This window comes from Euprymna scolopes, chromosome 41 (assembly GCF_053919585.1).
Source record: "Euprymna scolopes isolate OS-2025 chromosome 41, ASM5391958v1, whole genome shotgun sequence".
Classification (NCBI taxonomy): Eukaryota; Metazoa; Mollusca; class Cephalopoda; order Sepiida; family Sepiolidae; genus Euprymna; species Euprymna scolopes.
In genome coordinates this window covers 22,742,488-22,764,707 of record NC_136522.1, presented here as the reverse complement: position 1 = coordinate 22,764,707, position 22,220 = coordinate 22,742,488, and the positions used below count along the sequence as shown (strand labels likewise).

Below are 22,220 nucleotides of genomic sequence, written 5' to 3'. Positions count from 1 at the left end.
GGAAACAACGACTAAATGATGAGGATAATCGTCCGCAATAAATAAATAAATAATACTCATTTCAGTAAACAGTCCAATTAAATAATATATAAATTTGTTAATGTTTATAACTGCTGTGTGTATGCATTTATAAAATTGGTGATATTTTTTCAGTATAGCTAACAAAGCAAAAAAAAAAGGGTAAAAATGCATAACCATTGAATGTTACCAAAGGCAAGCTAAGTTACTCTTCTACCTATTTGGATGAAGTTTTTATGTCCTAACTTATGTTAAAGTTTTTTTTAAATTAAAATAAAGCATATTAAGTTAGAACAAAAAAACAAAATAGTCTCACTCGAGCCATAGTCGAGTCTTGATAATCCCTCAAATCGAAAATTAAATAAAATACTTTTAGAATATTACATTTTCACTCAATTGGTTGACATTAATTCAATGTCTTTCTATCAGTACTTTCAATTTTTGAGTGATTATCGAGTCTCGACAGAAACCACCATTTTGCTTTTCATTCTAACTCAACTTTATATTTTCTGCAAATATTTCAAAATGTAGCATCTGTTTTGTCCAATGAGGCTATAATAAAATTAGTCCTGTGTTCTCGCAGAACACATAAAATGGAAGTATGTATCAAATTCCTACAAGGCTTTTTCCATAAAATGGAAATACTTTTAGCCACAACAACAATATAACAGATAAAGAATATAACTGCAGTGTTTTAATGGTCTTTATAATGCTATCAAGTATATATATATATATATATATATGTTTCGCGGTTCAATTTTAAATTCTGAAAAAACAACATATAGAGACATATTCGATTTAAGAATTTATTGTTTGACAAAGGAATATATAGAAGGGGTTATTTTAATTTCTTTAATCCATGGATTTTCAACAATGGCTCATCATCAGAGGAAAATCTCGCTTATATATATATATATATATATATATATATATATATATATATATATATATATATTTGTAACTGATATTTATCTGTCTTTAACGATTTGTGTGATGGCAGTATTGGATATATGCACAATGAAACACGTGTAGATATAATATATCGCTTATCTTAAAAAAAAAAAAGGAATATAAGAAAATAAAAATCATAATTGTGGACTAATTTTTGTTGTAACTAAAATGTGATTCTACAGTGTGTATTATATATATATAATAGTGAAATGCATTTTAGCCTGACGAGTCATTATGGGGAGGAAACACGGAGCATTCTGTGTAGCTTGATTGCCATATATATTTTCATAACTTACTACCTAGCTCTACTTGTGTCTTGAGCACGATTGTAGTAAATATTTGTTAACCATGACAGTAATATACAGCAGATGAAAGATACAACTGTGGAATTTCCATGGTTATTAGAATTCTATCAATTCGTTTATATTAATCATTACAAATGATTAGCATCTGACCACATCTTACCATTCCCTTATCCGATGTAGATGCTTGACTCGGCCAGTACTTTACAACTACCCAAAGAAATTCTTATTCAACGTTCTTACACGACTTCCTTGATTCTTCAGATTATGCTAAAGACTTGCCTTTAAGCATTTTCCCACCCTTCCTGTAGTTGCAGCATTATTAATGCCCGTCTCGGGCACTGCTAATTGTTCAATTATGTACTTGGCCTTTCACCTTAATAGCAATATCTCTGAAGAACAACAGGGCGCTTTGAGGTGAAGCCATTTTGCATTTCTGGTTTTGACCGCCAGAGCTTGCAAAGTCTTTACGTAATGTTTCTTAGCCCTGACTAATGAACCATTTATGTACTCGCTGATTGCTGAATCTCCCTGACCGCATCACACCACTTCAGCACCTGTTCTTTGCCATTTTTAAAGAATGCTTTCTGATTTGATTTCTGTGTTTTATGGCATGTTAACCCCTTTTGTGGATTATTTAATGTCGAAACGCAGCATCGATTGGAAATGGTTCGTTGAAGATGGTCATCTTAAATGATGATTCTGTTCAGATGTCAATTTTAGATGGTGATGTATTGTTGACCGTTATCATTGCGGATGACTAATTGTGGATAGACTGTTGCCGATGGCTGTCATGAACCGAAATTGAAGTTACTAACACTTGAGTAAAGAAGGGAGGCTGAACTAGAAAGAAAAATTTGGAATAAGAAATTGTTTATACATATATATATTTGTAGTCATCGACATACAGTCCTGTTTCATTGTATTGCAACTCATCAGTGTCGCTAGACTAGCACCTTTTCCAAGCCGAGGATAGAACCTAGAACCATCGCGTTGGCAGTCAGCAGTTCTACCGATCGACCCACGGGAGCGGCGCCTGTAAATTATTTTGCCAAATGTCTATTTAAACAAACATTTGTTTACCACTTTTATAACTTTTTTTATGAAAATATATATTCATGAATAAAAAATCAATATGAAAAATATATAAATGTTTATATCTTTTCTGTATTTATTTCCTATGTGTTGACGTGTAGGAATACAAAAAGTCTTTTGAAAAAAAAAAACAAAAAAAAACAAGAACGTTTCTTATAAATGCGCATAATTTTCAACCGATTCTTCCATCTTCCTCAGTGTGAATGATGGACACATGAATGTAGGGTGGGCAGGGTTAACAGCAGGAGGGGCACGGGTCTAGCCAATAAGGTTAAGATCTATTTCAATATGACTCTTCTAATTTTTTTGACTTGGAATGGTCAGCAACTTGTGTGTCCTCTATTCAAATCCAAGTCTTTCATAAAACTTTGAATTGGACACTCACGCATCCCATGAACACCCTCGCATATGTGAACATATATATATAGTCATCCACATCCAGTAGTTTCGCTGTATCACAGCTCATCAGTGCGGCTAGACAGGCAACTACCTCAAGCCAGGATCGAAACACGACCGCCCAAATGACAGTCAAGGCTTCTTACCATTATGCTATTCAGCTGCTGCTGTGCGGGTGATGAATTAACAATGTTTTGCCATATATATATATATATAATATAAAATCAAAGGCATTTTAGCCTGATTAGTCCTTATGTGATTAAAGTGTAAAGTGTAGCTTAATTGCCATATATATTCTCACTAGTAGGGCTACCCAACAATACCCATGGCAAAAATAACCTATTTCTATCTTCTCTGCCCGTCTATCTTTTCACTCCTCTGTCCAACCTTTTCTTCTCCAATTGGATATACGCGTGCCCACACACACACACACACACACAACTCGCCTTTTATATAATAGATTTCTCGAATAATGAATCGGCATTTTCTTTACAAAATTAGTACATAAGGCTCACCCTCCCCCTCGACAAAAGTTGACTCAGTTGACCTCCCAACACTAATAACAAGATGCAACTCTGAAAATAAAAATGAGCTAGTCATGAACAAAATCTGATTCGTCATCTTAAATATAATGTGTCTGACTTTGAAAATCCAAGAGAATATATATATATATATATATATATATATATATATATATATATTAGCAGTTCAGCCCGGCTTTGCTCAGGCACTATGTACTGCTCATAACTTTATGTGCATATGTAAGTTTGACTACTCTGTCAATTTTCAGTCTACAGACTCGAGATTTGACATAAGGAGTATTAAGATTTGAGAAAGTCTTTTTAATCGGTTTTCGGGCAGAAATTTTGCCATCAAGGAGTTAGAGCTCAACAATCTCACCTTTGAAAACTCTACCAAACTCTTCTGCTAATTTTGGGTCTAAACACTTGAAATTTTAGTTGTAGGTTCCTTGGATACGGATCAAACTTTTCAATTTGATTTGAGCCCAAAACAAATGTTAAGAGGTCAAAATTGAGGTCAAAGTTAAAAAAAATTCAACCTTTCAGCCAATTTTTAGTCTAAACAAATTTTACATAAAGTGTATTCAGACATAGCGTAAGCTTTTAATCAGTTTTTGGCCGAAAATTTGGCTACTAAGGGGTAAAAGTTCAAAAGATTTGACCTTTGTGGTCCCTTAAAAAAATATTCAGCACATTTTGTGTCCAAACATTTGAAATTTTACATAAAGGGTATTCAGACATGTAGCAAGCTTTTTAATCAGTTTTGGGGCAAAAATTTGGCTGCCAAGAGGTCAAAGTTGAAAGAGTTGACTGTTGTAGACTCTACTAAACTCCTCCCCCTATTTTGGGTCTAAATACTTGAAATTTTAGATGTAGGTTACCTGGACATGAATCAAACTTTTTATTATATATATATATATATATACATACACATATGCACATAAAGTTATGAACAGTACATAGGGCCCAAGCAAAGCTGGGCTGAACTTCTTGTATCTCTAGAAAGCAAATTTACATACCAACCAACCATCTATCTATCAAGACAAAAGTGTCGCTCGCGTTATTGTATGTCCGTGAAAGGCTTGGGGGGGGGTCTTCAAAGGGTTACTAATTTAGGGAACTTTTTATATACTCCCTAGATTATAATATGTACGATTTGCAAATGAACGTTGTCTTTACATTCATTTTAATCGACTTTTATAAAATTCCATCCTTTCACGTGTTTGCTAGTCTTTTTTGTGCAAAAGCGAAACTAATTGGTGCAAAGTAGACTGCCTGGCTTTCCAGCCGGGACCTCCAAAAACGCAATTACCTTTGATCAATGTTGGAAAAATCCTTCATATCAAACAATTGCTATTCATTTGGAGAGCTCCCTCTTCTTGAGGGAAACTGGTTTTCTCCAACATCGTGGAGGAGAAACTGGCCTGCAGCCGATCTTCATTTCTGCGCCTGTGTGATTCTTAACTTATTCACTTCAAGTCAACATTTTCATTGACATCAATAAATTTGAACGCTTTTCACTTCCTCTCTCGTCGTAGCGTAGTGGTAAGATCTCAGCTTTTCATGCATGTATGTCTTGCAAAAACTTCTGACAGATGCGTCAGAATGTGACAAAATTGATATCATTTTAAACCTCGTTCTCTCGGATGACAAATATCGAAAAATTGGCCAAAAACCTTCATTCTTTCACCTTCAACTGGGCCGTTTTCTACAAGGGAGGGTCACTTTTTCCGTCAACATTTTTGCAAAGTCATCATACGTGCTTGCAATGACTAGCTTTAATCTGAACGACAGTTGTATGTTATGGTGGCCGTGGGGGTTAAGCAGTTTGCTTTTATTTTCACCTTCTTTTCTGCCTTCGTTCGCATTACAGGTTCGAACCTGCCTACCTTCTCTTTGTTTTTGTTTTGTTTTGTTTTTTAATTTATTTTGAGGCTTACTTAATGTGATTTTTTTTTTTTTTTAAACAAAGACTGAATCTTTTTTTTCCACACCTCGACATCAGGGGTGCATTGGTTCTACGCATATGTCAGACGACGTCATAACCTGATTTAGTTTAAATATTTGAAGAACTGACACAATTTCATGTACGTAGTGTTAGGTCAGTTGGTTAGAGCGTTGGGTCATTATCTAAACGTTTTGGGTTCGAATCGTGGTGTGAGATGTCTTTGTTTTTTTTTTTGTTTTTTTTTCCGATTTTTTAAATTTACATATTGAAGCAGTGTTATTTAAGCCATTTTTTACGTAATGTTCGTTTTTCTGTTTTTTTTTTTTTTTTTTTTTTTTTACTTCGCTTATTCTTAGGTTTTCATTACCCCCCCCCCCCACCCGACTGACCACACACACCCAAAAACACCCGGGTACCCACCGATTTTTTAAATTTTAATATCGAAACAGGCTTATTTAAGCCATTTTTCACTTTTTTTTTTTTTTCTGCAGAAGTTTTAACATTCGTTTTTCTGTTTTCTTTTTTGTTTTTATTTTTTCGATTTTACATTTAACATCGTTCGTTTACCTTACGTTAGTTTTTTTTTCTCGATGTTTTGTCCCCCTACCCCCACCGCCCGGGTTCGTTTTTCTGTTTTCTTTTTTACTTAGCTTATTCTTAGGTTTTCATTAACAACCACACACACACACATACAAACACTCGGGCAACGCCGGGTACCCCCCTCCCCAGTATATATATATATATAAGGCAAAATGTGTGTGTGTTTGTATGTCCGCCAAAAACTTCCGACAGAGGTGACAGATTTTCACGAGATTGGTATCGTTTTGAAGCTCGACTCTTTGAACGACAAATATTGAAAAATTGGCTAAAACATTAATTCCCTCACCTTCAACTGAACTGGGAACTTTTCTACAAGAAGGGGTTGCTTTTTTCGCAGATATTTTCAAAAGTCATCTTCTCTTTTCAATTGACTAGCCTTAATTTAAACCTTTGTCACTTCCAGTTTGGTGATGGACGCTACGGCAAAACGTTACGTTTTTTTGTTTGTTTTTTCACATTCTATTCCTCTTTTGCGGTACGGGTGCGAACCTGCTTGCCTACTACCACTTTTTTTTTTTTTTTTTTTTTTATTTTGCTCAACACACACCTCCAAACACCCAGGCAACGTCGGGCACCCAGACCGATTAAATTAATAAATAAAAACTATATGGATATTTGTTACGTATTTTTTATAAGTTCTATCTGGACATAAACACTTGTCTTTTATATAATAGCTGTTCTCTCACTCTTTCTCTTTTCTTTTTCTGTCTCTTTCTCTTTTCTCTCTTCTTCCTCTGTCTCTTTTGTTCTCTTCGACATCATCAAGTCATTTAAAACTTCAAATAAGGAATACGTTTTGAATACGTGCTTTGGTTATTGGAATATAAGAAGGCCGGAAAGGTTTTCTAAAATCCAATTTGCTTCTATACCAAATCCATATCTATCAATATCTCCCCTACCCCTCGTGGACGAAGGGCGTCTCAGTTAAAGTAGTCTCCCTCCTCCTTTTCAAATGATTGGGGGGGGGGGGATTATCTTGCATGCAGGCGAAATCTCTGACTAGGTGCACATTTATATACACTCTCTCTCGCTTGCTCGCTCGCTGACCAAGGCCTTCTCACCTCTTTGTCTTTCTCCTTTTTCAATGCAAAGTAAGGTATGGAGACGAGGGGGGGGGGGGTCAACCAATCATGCAGACCCAACCTGTCCGATTCTTAGGCTGTACACACAGATACAAAGAATGCCCCCTCCCATTGATCACACTCATGGCTACAAAGACACCACCCCCCTCGTATACACACACACACACTGATTGACCAAGGGTTGATTCCTCCTGTTTTTGCCGCTGCTTTGCCTTCGGACTGCCCGAGTTGGACCAAGAAAAGGCAGCTCTATATTATTCTGAATGCCTGGAAAGCTTAGTGAATACCGTGGTGGCAATGGGTGGGGAGGTGACTTGGGTAGGTGTTTGGTTTGATGGCCCTGGACAATCAATATTGATGGGGGCCTTATTGAATTTTCTAAGGTCCTTCATTCACATATGCATACAGTTGCTATGGCGACGGGGCGTATGTAAAAGAGAGAGAGAGAGAGAGAGAGAGAGAGAGAGAGGAAAGAAGAGAAAGAGAGATGACCTTTTAGCGAAATTGTGTCCGACTTGCTTCCTCCTTGCCAACATTTGCTCGGTTGCTCATGTCTATTCGTTTGTATTGGATGAGGGTGGTGTTATGGGGTCTCGGTGGTGGTCTAGATGTTTGTATTGTTGTTGTAGAGGACAGTGGCAGCGGTGACGACAATAATACTCAAAAAACGGCTTGTCTAATCTTTTTTTTTTTTAATTATATTTTTACCTTTTTTTTCCTTTTTTTTTTTTTGTAGCTACAAAACTAATGGCTCAAATTGTTTTTTTTTTTTTAATATATTATTTCACTATAAGAAAAATGTTTAATTTCTAAATTTTTGATATGGGGATTGATTATTCATATTATTTGGATTCTTCAGACTACTGTTCTCATCTCGAGTGTTATTTTAACACTGTTTTAGTCGATGTGACCTTTTCTTCAGGTGTATCTTGTCGAACTCAAGAATTTTCAGTTGAACTCTGGAATCTGCACCGAATTTTGAACGAAACTTCTTATTTAGAGGTAGCATGCTCTCGTTCCGTTAGCCATGACTGAGTAGAAGTCAAAAAGTAATTCGCAATTGTATTTTTAGTGTCACCTTCACTGAAGATTGTCCTTCAACGTCCAGAAGTGTAATTTTACCAAGTACTTTATCCACTATGCCATGGGTCCTTGTGGGTCTACCTCAGTTATGTATGGCTGATGGATAAAAGCATACTGTCCCTCATAGATTTAATAAATGGTTCCATTCAAAATTCAGTGCAGATTTCTGAGCTTGACAGAAAGATTCCCAAGTTTGACAATGATGAGAACAGTAATCCGAAGAATCCAACTAATACAAAAAAAAAAAAAAAAAAAAAGTGTGTTCAACTCGGCTAGGGATTTTTATCCTTGGTCCCCAAAATCAACTATAATGATCCAGTCCCTGTTGATTTTGCAGTGAGAGTTTAGCTCTGTGCAGTTCTAGTTTCTCTCTTTGCAAAAGGGGATAGTTTATTGCTAATCGCCTGGGGCGCTTTCAGCTGGGAATGCCGACGGGGCTGCCTACGCACTTTTTGCAGGTCAGAGTGCCCATCCTGGAGGGGGGGGGGTCGACTGACTTCCCAATCCCACTTTCCGACCCTGGTGTCTAAGTTTTTGTAGTGTTAAAACTAAACAACATATGTAAAGAATGTCCATAAAGTTTCTTTACGATTTAAATATTTTATTCTTAGCCCCCCCCCCCTCAATTCCCGACCAAAGGAGGGTGGGCCTATAAATTCACCCTTGTTCGTTGACTATGCCTTGGAATTTTTAAAAAAATTTTGCACAAACATTAAACATAATGAGTAAAAACAAATTGGCACTTTTGTGCTTATTAAAAAAAAAATTTGATGCTTTGGATTTTTTTATAAAACTTTCTGAAAAATTTTAATTTCGCACATTAATTTATACAATATTAGAAGATGGACCCGGCGTTGACCAGTATTAAAGATAAGGTTAAATTCCTAATGAATTTAAAAAAAAAAAACAAAAAAAAAAAAAACAGAATAAAACTGAGGCGTGTGCATGCAAGTATTATGTTATTTCTAAACATTTCACTTTTTGTAATGAAAAAAAAAAAATACTCGAGATACTGAGATCGAAACCAAAACCTAAAAATAACCATTAGGCCAGTTTGGCATGATCTTTTTTAAAAAGTGTTTTCGAACCTACTTATTCTTAACAATGTGAACGATTTGTGCATGCGCAGTCATGAAACAGTTGACAAACAAATAAAAAGCCAATGATGCCCAACTACCAATTTTTCAATTTTGAATCCTTAGCAGCCCTTTTTCCAGATGAAAACGGATTAAAGTTTCCCACATGTCTGAATACCCTATATACCAAATTTCAAGTCTGTAGATCAAAAGTTGTTGAATATATAGGTTGAGAAGTGTGACTAACTTTATTTTATTTATTTGGGGGGAGGGGGTCAGTATTTATTGGGTGGAAAAAGTATAAGTACAACGATAATTACTGAAATGGTAAATTTATAGTCTCCCCACTTCACACCTGTTGGTTTTTCATGGAAGCAATGAGCCCCCGCTCCCCTCAAGTCCATTTCAAGCCTCATTCAGAATTTCTACTTTGATTTTTTTTTTTTTTTTTTTTTTTAAGTTCTAAATAAAAAGAATGAAAATGTCACTATTTCCTTTCTGAATGTCTGGCACGATTATATACCCACCCCTAAATATTATTATATCCCCATTTGATCAAAATGATATTTACTTTACAAAGCACTCTGAATATACGGTTATGTGGAACACAATACCGTGGTGTTGCTTCCCAGCTAGCTAAAGAATGATCATTTTCAAATCTAATGTAATTCAGTTCTTGTTGAGCCGTTCTCGGATATAATTAAACTCTACCAAAGTTCCACCATTTTTGATCATCACGGTGTTCTTTCACCGTGTACCTAACACTGACTCTATCCCAACCCTGATAAATAGTGAAAAGACATTTTTTTTTTTTTTTTTTTTTTTTAATGACTATCTCAAAAACCCCAAGAAGAAATGTTTATTAACAAATAGATAGGCAGAAACTACAACATACAAATATAATTCATTCAGACTTTGGATTCCAGATTCTTCGTTTGGAATACAACTTAATTTATTAATTATTTGACTTTCTTTTTTTACTTTCACTCTTTTAATCTATTGAAATTACCTTTTAGTTCAAAAAGGTTTTTTTTTTTTTTCTAATTTTCAAATTTATGCTAACAGTGACGCATTTTTTTAATCTGATGAAAAGTGCCTATCTTTAAAAAATCTATGGGTTAATATTTTTCCTTTATTATAATTCCTTGTTTAAATTTTTGATGATTTAACAAATATAAATATATAAAATTAGAAGAATTCCCAAACAGCATAGTTTATGTCTCTTTAAAATTGAAGCTAATATGAGAAAAATATGCAGCATAATCACGTTGACACACCAGTTTCCGTCAGATCACAGAAGTTAAGCAACGCTGAGCCTGGTCAGTACTAAAATGGATGACCATTTGGAAATTCCAGGTGTTGTATGTACTCTCCGTTTATGTCAGCATAGTTTCCAGTCAGTCTTGGACATTTCTTTGCCACTGGACTGAAGCAATACCCGTTCAGGAGAGGTATGGTTGGAGATTGCGCAATTACACGCGCAGCTACTCTTACAGGGGTGTCCATTGTTTCTTGAGACTGAATGGAAGCATCGATTGAATATGAGAAATACAACCCTTAAATCTCTCGGTCCGTTATGAGGATGGCTATATATCGGTATTGTATTGAGGATAACTGGTTGGATAGTCTTGTGGCATATTAGTTCATTGGCGCCATTGCATGAGGGTATCAAGTGTAATAGAATCCTTTGAAGAGAGCTCCTACCAGACTTGTTCACATGGGGATGTCAAATCTTAAAAAACAAGCTGACCTTTAAAATGTAACTATCAATCATTTGATACAAAAAGAATACACACACACACTTCAATGAGAAAAAGTAAATCCTTTTTTTTTTTTTTACATTTTTCAGTTTAATTTTTTTCTCAATTTTCTCAAATTTAATTTAAAAAAAACTGGTTTTTATTTTTTTATATTTTCTACATTTTTTATTTAAAAAAAAATTTCTACATTTTTTTATTTTAAAATTTAAAAAAAATTTTTATAATTATTTTTTCAATTTTTTATTTTCAAAATTTTTTCAATTTTTTATTTTCAAAATTTTTTCAATTTTTTTTTTTTTTTTTCTAAAGATTTTTCTCCATTTTTATTATTTATTTTTACATTTTAACCATTAAAGTCTAACATAAAAATAGATTTTTTTTTAATTCTGAAATGTTAACCTCTTTGTTCTGTGGCGCGGTGTTATCTTTCTTAATTAAAACTCATTCACTAATGAAGAGCTATAAGGACATGCTCACTTGTGAAGAAATCTTTTTCTGTTAATTTCCTTTATGAAGGTGTTCTTTCATTCAGTTTCTTAATTAATCTCATTGTGGTTTTATGGAAGGCCACACGCGACATATTAATGCGTCTTATTGTGCATCTCTCCTCTGCTTCTTCTCTGGATCACACAAAAGAGCAGGTATCATTTCTAGTCATTTGATGTTTTCATCTCTGATTACTAGTCTCATCATGTGAATACATTTCTTCTCGTTTAAATCGTCAGTCTATCGCAATTAGGCCTAATCTTTTCAAGTCACACTATCTCTTGACAATTCTCTTAAGAGTATAAGAAATTAGCCTAAAAAGATATCTAAATTTATCTTAAATCATTTATGAATTAAAATCTAGTCATTTTAAATGAATTTAGACATTGCCTTATGGCTAACATCAACGTGCAATATCTGTTCTGTCCTCTGTCATTGGAAGAGAAATCCTTCTAGACTGAGGAAATATTTATATTTTTAATCCAAAAGGGCCCTTAGCGACATTAAAACCCTGTGTAGACAAGTAAAGACATGAAATCGCTGTAGAAAGCTTAAGTTAAGTAGAGATTTTCCTCATAAATAAATGACTACTTTATGCACTGATAGGAAACTGTGGGGGAGGGGGTGCTAAATTAATCAGAATTTTATAAATTACTGAACTAAATATTGACAGTTTTTTTTTTTTTGTTTTTTTTACAAAGGAGTCCCCACTTATCAAGGCCCGGAGGCCACTCAAGGATAAGGATTAATGGGTATACATAAGTAGTAGATATTTTGTAAATTGGATTACTTAGGGGGATTGTTCATCATTGCGAGCCATCGTATCAGTTGGATTGACTTTGCCTAATTTGAATGTTCCGAACTTCCGGTCGCTTCATGGAGTAGCAGTAAGACGTCAGATTTTCTCTCACTTTCTTTTCCATCTTTGCGCCATGTGTTCAAGCCTACGTGCCTAACCCCCCCCCCTTTTTTTTTCTTTTTTTTTTGCTGAACATACACCTCCAACATCCGGAAAACGCCAGGCACCCAAGCTAGTTAATGTCTAAGAAGACAATTGTGAATTACTAAAGACTTCTGCCTGGTCATGACTGACGGAATGAAAGCAAGCTATCTTTGTGGGTTAAATAAAGAAAGTCCATACAGATTCCCAAGTTCAACAAAATACACCTGAATAAGGTCGGAGGTTACATTGGTCAAGACATGAGAATAACATCAAGATGAGAACAGTAGTTTGAATGATACACAAATAATCAAACCTCATCTAAAAAATTCATAATTTCAATGTTAACAAAATTCTTGCTGAAAACTCTCCATGGATATTAAGTTCATCAATGTTAGTACTCTCATAGTTTTACTAATCTTTCAGCTAGCAATCATTTCAGTTGCACATTCTCTTGTCCTCGAGGGGCCTTTCACTTTGATGATTGGTAACTCCATAGCAAAAACGGCATTCACAAGAACTCATCTTGTTACCACAATTGAAAGGAACTTTCTTTTTTCCCTTTGTGTGCCTAGAGTTTGGCGAAATTTTCATGAACAAAGTTTCTTTCCAAGAACTTTACACATGTGGTGCACATTATTACAAGACTGCGTCCCTGCAGACTACAACATAACTGGCTTCAAATCCAGTATCAACAACCACTTGTCATAAACGATCCTCATAAGCCACCAGGCTTTGTTTATTCCATTAGTCATTTTAAATCCTTTCATGTTGTTCTCGTTCATTAAGCCAACAATCCATTCATCTCATTAATACTTATCCTCGAGTGGCTCTTGGTCTTGATAAGTAGTGATTCAATATTAAAAGAAAATCATATCGAAAGTGAAAATTGTTTGTGATCACATTCGAATTAGCTCCCCTGATATATATTTATTTTGATAAAGCTATTTTTCTGGATAGCACAAAAAATTAGGTTTTTTTTAGACAGAAAAATCAATAACACACAGCAAATAGTTTAACATTTCTTTGAAAATAATATCCATTGTATTTTAAATATAGAACAGACTCAAATAAGACAAATTAATAAGTACTAATAAAAAACCAGAAAGTAATATTGTGCTACATAGTTCAATACAAATAATAAAATCACATTGTATAAGACAATCTTTAATTTACTCCTTCAGTCCAACATCTCTTGGCAGACAATGTTTTTTTTTTGTTTTTTTTATTTTTTTTAAACCTGTTTCTTTTGAATTCTTACTTTTTTTTTTTGTAATATTACGTGGAGTTTCTTTGGTAAGGAACCGCTGCATGTCTAAATTACTACAAGTTCCTTTCTCACACCATTATAACAATGTTGGAAACAAGGTTACATTAAAGGGAGGTCACTGCCAGATGGCCTTATTAAAGCCAGATTTTGAAAATTTGGCATTTTTTGAAGCAGCTTGACCTTCCAAAATTTATTTGGCCTTTTTTCAAAGTGTAAAGTACAGAGAAACCATAGAAGGAGCAAGCAGAATATGATATAGGTTTTGAAATAGACACTAAGTGTATTATGAGTTTTTTTTCCCCCTCATATTTTTGTTCCTTGGCTTTAAATCAGAAAGATTTTAGCCGAATCTTTTTTATTATTTCAACCATACATTAAGAATTGCTTTTATTACCATGGAAACCCTTTTGAAACCTGATATCTTTACTGCTCATTGGTTCTGTTCTATTTATGACCCCTCTTTTTTTTTTTTTTATCCCTTTTTTGCTGCATTGTTATTTGTAGGTTCCAGATAAGATACCACACAACATTCTGGTGTATTCAGATCACTCACAGTCATGTCGATTTTTTTTTTTATTATTTTCATTAGTCATACCAAGAACTTGTCTTCCTACCACCATAAAAAAAAAAAAAAAAAAAAAAAAAAAAAAAAATGCCTTCCCCTGTATACTTAAAATTAAACAAAATATCTATGAACAAAGTTTCTTTCCAGCTTTGGAACGTCTTGCCATGTGACTTCTTCTCTGCACACTACAACTACAATGTGGTTGACTTCAAGTTTAATGTCAAAAATCATACTGCAACAGACCAAAGAAGATAAACTATAAGGAGCCAAAAATAAAAAGCAGTTTAGGTTCATAATAGTAGCTTTGAATGTTCCTTCGTTCTATATAGAAGGAGTATTCAAAATTATGGTTTTTATTATTTATGTGCAACAAATTACGACAACTGCTCCTGCTGATTATCTCTTCGCATGATTTATGACTGTCTAAACTATTCCTAGCTAGACTCTTCAGCACCATAATGCCACATTCACTCCAAGGGTCATCCTCTTAGCCCAGAAACCAACGAAATTTTCATCTTGAATGTTATTTGCATGTTTCAGCTGATGTAGCCTCCAATCTTCTTCAGGTGTATTTTGTTGAACTTGAAGAATCTTTATGTCAAGTCCGGTAATCTGCACGGAATTTCCAATGTGGCCTTTTATTTAATTTACGACGGTAACAAACTCTTGTTCCATCAGCCATGACCAGGTAGAAGTCTTAAGTCACAACTGTATTCTTCGTATTACCCGTGCTGAGCAACGAACCTTCAAGCTCCAAAAAAGCGTTTCTTACAACTGAATTTTACTAAGTAATTTATCTGCTATACCATGGGTCCCTGCGTACTTATAAATAAACCATCACTTTCAAATTCTTGGCATTTTTAGTAACAGTTTACAAAAAAATGTAGAAGGTAGACTTTCCCAAACATTATTCAGGCACTGAAAAAACTCTTTGGTTATTCTGTTCAAACTCTCCTATTCAGTTTATCTCATACTTATTCAGTTGGAGAGAGGTTAGGTGATTAAGGTGGACAAGTCATGATTTTTTTTACTGTTTTTCATTTTATGCATATGAAACTATTTTTCCATTTATGCATATAAAATCAAGAATTTCTTTTTAGCTAAATTATTGTTTGAAAAAAATTTTGAAATTTAAATTTATTATTGTATGGTTAAATTATTAATTGAACCAAATTGTTAAAATTAAAACTAATTTTGTAAAATTAATGTTTCTTTTTTTTTTTTTTTTTTTTTTTCCCCCCCAATCACTATTTATAAACAATCGGATCGCGCAATCCTTGCCTCATAATTACAATGTTCAGATACCCTTACAGAGGGTATCCATTGTCTTTCGAGACTGACCTGAGGTTTCCTTCCAATTTATAAACTGATTGGATGCGTATAACTTCCAAATTTTTTTTCATATGAAAATCAGGCCAACAGTCTTGGGCTTGCTGGTTGAACAGTTTTCTTTTTATCTTTGTCTTGTATAAAAATAGCCTTTTTAATTATACTTAAAGCAGATGTTACAGCATGTTTTGTTTTTACAAAAATGAAATGTTTATATTTGGATCCTTTCAGACTTCTGTTAGTTTCATACCGTTTCCATTGATGTAACTGCAGACCTTTTCAGGTGTATCTTGTCAGATTTGGGAATCTTTCTGTTAATCCGTGGTGCAGTGGACAAAGTATTTGGTAAAATTCAGTTGTAACATTACACTCTTCTGGAGGTTAAAGGTTCAATCCTCAGTGTAGGTGACACTCAAAAAAAATACAAATGCGTATTACTTAGAACTCCTATCCAGTCATGACGGACGAAATGAGAGCATGGATTAAATAAGGATGTCCATTTGAAATTCCTGCATTTGATAGAAAGATTCCCAAATTCAGCAGCAAGATTCCAGAGTTGAACAATATACACTTAAAGGTCAGAGGTTATAGTGACTGAAATGTGAAAATAACACTCAAGGTGAGAATAGTAGTCTGAAGAATCCAAATAATCAATCCTTATCTAAAAAAAAATTCAGAAACTTAAAACTGGAATGATATTTATATTTTTAATTGGAATTCATTATTGAGATGAGTATTATTTAATTTATTTATTGTGGACTATTATCCCCATCTTTCTTAGATGTTGTTTCAACTATTCCTCTGGCCTTTATCAGGTGGTGACCGCGACGGGATAGGAACTCCGAATCTCCTAACTGCATTCTCAGCAATTACTGCCATCCATAGTTGTTGTCGTCTCACCACGTTTCAATCGTCTTAAGATAGCGGTTTCAATCCTACCCAAAGCCAGCCAGAGGCTTACTTAGCCAAAAAAAAAAAAAAAATGGGTCGAGACAACTATCGATGGCAGTAATTGCTAAGAATGCAGTTAGGAGATTCGGAGTTCCTATCCCGTTGCAGTTACCAGCTGACGAAGGTCAGAGGAATAGTTGGCCGAAACGTCTTCAAACAACATCTAAGAAAGATGAGGATAATAGTCCGCAATAAATAAATTAATGGAATGCTATTATTTTTTCACAATATAAAAATGTTTGAAATTTGAAATTTTCCTGCTGTAGGTCAGGTATTTAACTGATATATGAAATATTACATCTTTTTTTTTTTTTTTTTTTTCTTCATGAAATTAAATAGGTTTTATATTCTCTCCTTTTTTTTATTTTGTAGGTAAGTCAGATCTTTTATGATTGGATAATAATACATGGTTGAAAATGTTTGGTGAGTAATGTATGCCAAAGGCAGGAATTTTCCGATTCAAATTTTCCTTAATTTTGTTTTCAGTTTTATATACCAATTGTAGCTACCTGGTGCTGCCCGGGAGTTAATTCAGTTTTGTTGCACTGTTTTATACATTTCTTTTGTCCTGTAATGATTATTACTCTAATTGGGTAGAACCAGTTTTCTTTATCAAGCAAGTACAACATCTCTGACCATCACAGCTCACATTTTTAATCATGAGCAAGGTATCATGATATAACTGACCAATCTGATTCCATACTTGTGAATCCTCTCATTTTTATTACTCAGGTATTCAACTGCCCACTAGCACATTTGCGCCAACTAAGTAGAGAATGGGAGTATACGAACAACTAACTTACCCCCCTTTAAGGTTATTTCTCTTTTAATAAGTACTAGCCTGGTACCCAGCGTTGCCTGGGTGTTTGGAGGTGTGTTGAGCAAAAAAAAAAAAAAAAAAAAAAAGAAGTGGTAGTAGGCAAGCAGGCTTGAACCTGTACTGCAATGGAGACAATGCATGTAAAAAAAAAAAAAAAAAAAAAAAAACCTGACGTCTTTGCTGTTGCACCCATTACTGAACCGGAAATGACATAGGCTTAAATTAAGGCTAGACGACAATCGAAAAGGGGGAATGACTTTCGAAATTATCGGCAAAAAAAATGACCCCCTCCCTGTAGAAAAGTGCACAGTTGAGGGTGAAGGAATTAATGTTTTCAGCCAATTTTCGGTATTTGTTGTCTGAAGGGTTGAGCGTCAAAACGATATCGATCTTGTGAAAGTCCGTCACATTTGTTGAAAGTTTTAGGCAGACATACAAACATACATACATCCATCCATACATTTAAACAGACAGGTGAGATTTATATTATAGATAATGTTTAGAAAGAGGGTCAGGTCTAGAGATCTCGGAGGACCTCTGACCTTGTCCTAGTTTTCGCGAGATTCAGAGAAATCTTACTGATTTCCCTTCTCTATCTGCTGGCCTTTCCGAAAGTGAAGTCACCTCTTTTTTGGTCTCGGATCTGAATCTACCAGGAAATCATAATGTGTCGACTGTAAATAAATCTTTCATGCGATTCACAATTCTTCCTCACTTAAGTAACAATTATATGCATTCGATTCTTTTGGGACGTATTAATTGTTTGTTTCTTTATTTTATCTCTTACTCTTATTTGTTGGTGCAAACTTTGAATAAACACATTTTAACCCGCTTCTTTGTGTTGTCATTAGATGCCGACATACATGTACTATAAACTAAGCGTCTGGGAATTTCTCTCTCGTTTTCTAGTAACATTGTTTTGCATACAATGAGAATATAATATGTTCTCATCTTAACTAAGAGAAGAGAAGACCTCGTTGATGAACTCTTTCTCCAGGCACCGAGGTGCATGCCTGAACCTGAGGTTGGAGAAGGACAGTTGACAGAGATCAAGGATTTGATCCTCAACGGAGATCTTCAGTTAGTATTTGATCCACACGCATATAAAACTATGAATTTCTTTTTAGCCAAATTATTGTTTGAATAAAATTTTGAGCTTTAAATTTAACTAGCCTAAATGCCTGGCATTGTCCAGGTGTTTGGAGGTGTGTGTTGAGCAAAAAAAAAAAAAAAAGAACCTTGTAGGCGGGCAGGCTCGAACCCGTGACGCAAAGGCGGAAAAGAAAGTGGAGGTGTGTGTAAGGGTATTGTTTGAGCAAAAATAAAAGGAAAATTGTAAGCGCAAAAAAAAAAAAAAAAAAAAGCAGGATCGAACCTGTAACATGCCAGAAAAAAAGAGTTGAAAAAAAAAAAAAAAAGAAGCTGTCTTATCGATGTGCCTTCAGTAGTTGTGACATCACGGGCGGTCAAAATAACGCCTTTTAAGCGATGTCATGGACACGAGGGTTGAATGACTTGCAAAAAATGACTGCATAAATAATCGACCATCTCTGTAGAAAAGTGCCCAGTTGAGGGTGGAGGAATTAATGTTTTTGGCCAATTTTTCGATATTTGTTGTCCGAAGGGTGGAGCTTCAAAATGATACCGATCTCATGAAAATCTGTTGCCTCTGTCGAAAGTTTTAGACATACATACATACATACATTTAAACAAACGGGTGAGATTTATATAATAGGTTATTTTTGTATCATTAAGTTATTAATTGAACCAAATTGTTAAAATTAAAGTTAATTTTGTAAAATTGATGTGTTTTTTTTTAACCATTACTTATAAACTCCACTCGGATCGTGCAACGCTTGTCTCATAATTACTATATGCAGTTACCCTTACAGAGAGTGTCCATTGTCTTTCCAGACTGAACTGAAGTTTCTTTCCAATTTTTAAACTGATTGGATGAATATAACTTCCAATTTTTTTTTTGTACGAAAATCAGACTGGTGTGCATTGTTCTTTATTCATCTAAGATATGGTCCTATGCAGTTCCAGGAGGTTCATTTTCCCAAGCTTTACCTTTTTGCCCTTTAAGAAGGAGTTAGTTTATTGCAAATCACTTCAGGTGCCCCTACCGAGGAATGTTGATTGTCTGCACAGGGAATTTTTGTTTGGCCAGAGTTCACTTCCTTTACAGCGCTTCCTTCAAACTCTTATATTCCTGACCTTTTAAGTGATATCTTTCTGTCGAGGGAAAACTTCCAAAACTTTTAAAATTATATAATACATTAGCATGGTTACCTGGCTTACTTGTGGTCATAAAAAAAAAACAACAACAAAAAAGAAAATAGATGTGGAAACGTGTGTGTAACATCTCCATATTAAAACTGCCATCTCTTTAACTCTCTCAATCGCGTTCACGTTTTTTTCCACCTCTGCCCAGCCCATTAATGTAAGTCATTCACTCCCTCCTTTGTCATACAAGGATAGTTCCAAAAGTAAAGCCTCCTATTTTTTAACTCCAAAAGGTTGAAGCGCTATCAAGGCGGCAATGGTACCATTAAAACAAGTGACCTTTTGTGTTCTAGAATTTATTTTTCTACATAGTCACCACCATTCTTGATGCACTTTTGCCAGGAATTCAGTGACGTATCTCTGCTCTCGATACACGTCCATGACAGAGGTTTTTTTCTTAGAATCTCACATCGTCAATATCTGCAACAGAAAGATGAAACTTACAGGTCATGAATGCATAAGTTCAATCATCATAACAATACGATTTGCAATTCCCTCTGATCCATTCAGGCAGAATAATAAATAGGAGACATTACTTTTAGAACGCCCCTCATAATAGATAACATTTGAAAAACTGATTGTTTTTGACAAAACCTGACCTTGGAGAATCCTAAAGAATAGTAATTTTTAAATTTTAGTATTGATTTTCCAGGGTTATGCCAATCAAGAATATACCAACTTTGTGGGTGTTTGTTTTATGATTTTTGATTTTTTGCTGGACATACATACACACACACACATTCACACTTTATATTATAGACTAGCGAGGATACTCGGTGTTACTCAGGTATGGAGAGGTTGTGTAGTAAGGAGTCAATACAACCAGAAAAAAAAAAAAGACGCCTGGGTGGAGAGAGGTGTGAAAAAAAAAAAAAAAAGTTTAAGCGAATGCTAAAATAATTCAGTTTTTGTTTTAAAAGGAAAAAAATCCTATTACGTAAGCCTCGAAATAAGGAAAAAAAAAAAGAGTAGGTAGGCTCGAACCTGTAATGTGAAGGAGAAAAAGGTGAAAAAAAGCAAACTGTTTAACCCCCATGGCCACCATGATATACGACTCCGCTGCCGTTCAAAGTCATTGCAAGCGCGTATGATGACTTTGCAAAACTATTGACAAAAAAGTGATCCCCCTCCTTGTACAAAACTGTCCGGTTGAGGATGAAAAATGAATGTTTTTGGCCAATTTTTTAATATTTGTCATCTAAGACATCGAGCAAAACGATACCGATATGGTCAGGATCCCTCGCGTGTGTGGAAAGTTTTTGCGAGGCATACAAACACACACACACACACACACACACACACACACACACACACACACACACACACACACACATTTTGCCATTTATATATACAGACTAGCCTGGATGCCCAGCATTACCCGGGTGTTTGGAGATGTGTGTTGAGCAAAAAAAAAAAAAAAGTGGTAGTAGGCAGGCAGGCTCGAACCCGTGACGCAAAGGCGGAAAGAAAGTGAAAGAAAATCTGACGTTTTACCTCTACTCCATGACGCGACTGGAAGTTCAGAACGTTAAAATTAGGCAAAATCAATCCAACCGATATGATGACGTGCAAAAGTAGCTCACAAAAAATCGACCCTTTCTTGTAGAAAACTGCCCAGTTGAGGGTGAAGGAATTAATGTTTTTGGCCAATTTTTCAATATTTGTCATCTGAGACGTCAAGCTTCAAAATGATACTGATCTCGTGAAAATCCGTTGCGTCTGTCTAAAGTTTTAGGCAGACATACATACATACATACAAACATACATTTAAACAGACAGGTGAGATTTATATTATAGATTATGGAAGATGATTTTCAAAGAATTTTAAAATTTATTAAAAAAAAAAATGACTGTTTGGCAGTCTAAATGTTTCCAAATTTCGAAAGATCACAAAGTAATTCTCAGTTTTAGGAGTTGCAATTTGAACAGCCCTGGTCAGAAGTCATCAATTTTATTTTTAGAGTTAATTTTTTTATTTTTAGAGTTAAATTTAAAAAAAATCGATTCAGTAGTCAGACGTTCAAGTGTATTTTCCGAATTGCCTGGTGCTGCGACGCACGCACACACACACACACACCTTATTTTTAATCCCTCACCCCCTCTTTCTTTCTCTATTAACTCTTCTCATCCCCAACTTTCCATCTCTCACCCAGGTTCATCTTTCCTCCTGTATAACAAGCAATGTCTAATCTTTTACCGCTTTAGCGCCCTAAGTCGGATCTTTTCCGTTCTCCACTGATGACAGATTGGTTAGGGAGATTTCCCTCTTGGGATTAAATCTTCCATTGGGCTCAAAAACAAAAGGATGGAGGTGGCGGCCTGGTTCAGATTTAAGGAGAAAGCCGGCTTAGCGCCTGACTCTGGCTGCAAAAGCCCTACTTCTCTCTTTAAAAGTAACAAACAAACAAAAAAAAAAAAAGCTTCTTTTTTTTTCTTTTGAATTTTTCAATATTTTTTTTTTATTGAATTTTCGAGTTTATGTTCTATGTTTTTTTTTTTTTTGTTTTTTTTGTCGTTAGTTTGAGTTCTTTAAAAAAAAAACATCTTTAAATATTGTTTATTCTTTTAAATTTTTATCCTTTTTATAATTCTTTTTTTTAATCTTTTAATACTTTTAAGGGTTTTTTTTTATTAATTTTAAATCTCTTTAAAGTCATTTTTAAAGTTTTTATTTTTTAGTCGTTTTATTTAAAAAAAAAAAAAATTAATCTTTTTTATCATTTTTGAAGATATTTTTTTAT

General features: G+C 34.6%; 1 protein-coding gene and 1 pseudogene across 3 annotated transcripts in view; both read left to right on the top strand.

Annotated features, from left to right (window-relative positions):
- The window catches only part of LOC145266412 (uncharacterized), a 792,722-nt gene that overhangs the window by 153,016 nt on the left and 617,486 nt on the right, over positions 1 to 22,220 (top strand). The window lies entirely within an intron of this gene.
- On the top strand, positions 10,323 to 10,440 carry LOC145266868 (5S ribosomal RNA; annotated as a pseudogene).